This window comes from Pygoscelis adeliae, unplaced genomic scaffold (genome assembly GCF_000699105.1).
Source record: "Pygoscelis adeliae isolate BGI_AS28 unplaced genomic scaffold, ASM69910v1 Scaffold565, whole genome shotgun sequence".
Lineage (NCBI taxonomy): Eukaryota > Metazoa > Chordata > Aves > Sphenisciformes > Spheniscidae > Pygoscelis > Pygoscelis adeliae.
Window position 1 is genome coordinate 140,981 of NW_008824786.1, and position 1,948 is coordinate 142,928.

Sequence of the window (1,948 nt, forward strand, 5' to 3'; positions counted from 1 at the left end):
CGGTCTTCCCCGGGGCCAGGTCTGCTCCCGGTCCTGGCTCTCCCTGCAGATGCGTGGTTTGCCCAGGGAAAAGGTGGCGTTCCTCTAGTCGGGCGAGGAGAGGGGGCAGAGGACATCTGCCCCCAATGCTTGAGAAGAGGATGAGTAAAATGAGAGGTGGATGCTGCCGGTTTCGCCAGCGCGGGACCGCTGGGTGACAGAGAGCGCAGGCAGGTACGCGTGTCCTCGCCCGGCACGTCGGCAGTTGCAGAATTAGCGACCGCCCGAGGTCATGAAGTTAACTGTAGCTGGATTTAAAGAGGAGCTGCCTAATTTTATGATCAATAATAACATTTGTAAGCGTGCATAAGAGACAGAGGGCTAATCAGCTCCCGCGCTGAGGGTGGCGAGCTAATGGCTGCGGAGGTCGGGAAGGGTTTCCCTCGCGGCTGCCCAGGTGACCCTGTGAGCGGTCGCGGTGTCACCTCCCTCTGAAGCAGGGGACACCGGCTGCTGCCAGGAGCAAGGTGTCAGCCCAGACAGACCGGCGTGCCGTGCAAATCATGTCTGTGTAATTATATTCAGTGCGGCACATCCGTGATTTGAAGCCACCTTGGGAGAGCTGGAGGGTGTCGACTCCGACTGGAGGGAAAGGGGATGCACGGAGCCCTCCCAGGACTGTCCCAGCCTTCCCCACGCGAGCTGCCCGGTGGAGGGATGCGCTCGCCGCTCCTCCTGCGACATCCCACGATGCGGGAAGGCGAGGGAAGGGGGGACGTTCTCCCTGCGCTCAGACTCGACTCCCCCAGGAAAGCATGTTCTCGGCTGGCCTCCCCATCCCTAACGCTCGGCCGGTATCGCAAAGCCAAACAGAGGGCAGGGAGATTTCAGTGCCGCAGCAGCACGCAGCAGCGCTCTCGGTCTGGGTGACCTTCTTGCTGTCAGAAAACGTATCCTTTCTGAGAGTCCTCTGGCTGCAAACATCCCCCACCACCAGCTTAAACGAGACAAGAGGCTTGCGCTGTACGGATAACGCCGTTAGGGCAAACTGGTTTTCTAAGATCATGATTCTCCAACTATTAAACCGCAGGTGTGGTAACTCCAGCTTTGTCTCCTTTCTCAGAGCCGGCTATTACCGGGCACGCTCATTATTATACTGTGCAGAAATCCCTCGGAGTTATTCCAACATATAATACATGTCAAAACCCAGAGAGACCCCGTTGCCATGCTGCATGCATATTTATGGAGCATCATCCCGGGGCGGGGGAGAGCTGGCGCCGGGCGAGGACTCGCAAACAGCACCCTTCCGCACCATCAATCTGCCCCGCTTCCTCGGTGCCATCTTATCTTTAGACATAGCCTCCTCCTGCTGAAATGCGAACTGATGAGTTAACAGATGTGACAAATAACTGGTATATAATTGGTGTAACTTGTCAGAGGCATTCTGGCGCGCTCCCACTTGTATGTGTTGCAGTCATGCTGCATTTTAGACTCCCCTGATCTCCGACTCCTGTCTCCGCAGAATATACAAGAAGGATCTGAGCACACGTACACGCACAAACGCGCGCAGGAAGAGAGCGAAAGCTCGCGCTTGTCTTTCACTTCCTAATCAGGAGGCATTATCCTCCCGCCAGCCCGAGCCGCGTGGAAGCTGGGGACAACATGACACAGCCTACCAATGCAACATCGTTTAAAGGCGTCCTGCTGGGTTTAGATTTGATGCCCACCGTTTCCTGGAACGCGATCCAATGTTTGGGGGAAAGCTAGCAGATTAGAGACGATCTGAAAGCAAATGATTTCGCGGAGCGGGAGGGGCTCTCTGGCATGCCCCGGAGGGTGAGAAGGCGATCCCACCTTCCCCGACGCACGCCGGGGCTTTCCAGGGGCGCATCAGGTCCGGAGGGAGCCCCGGGGCTCCTCTCTCCCTGCCGCCCCGCCACGGCCCCTGACCCCGAGCAATCCCTGGCCG

At 57.8% G+C, this 1,948-nt stretch overlaps 1 long non-coding RNA gene across 1 annotated transcript in view; it reads left to right on the forward strand.

Moving 5' to 3' along the window:
- The window catches only part of LOC103916822, a 29,532-nt gene that overhangs the window by 11,867 nt on the left and 15,717 nt on the right, over positions 1 to 1,948 (forward strand). The window lies entirely within an intron of this gene.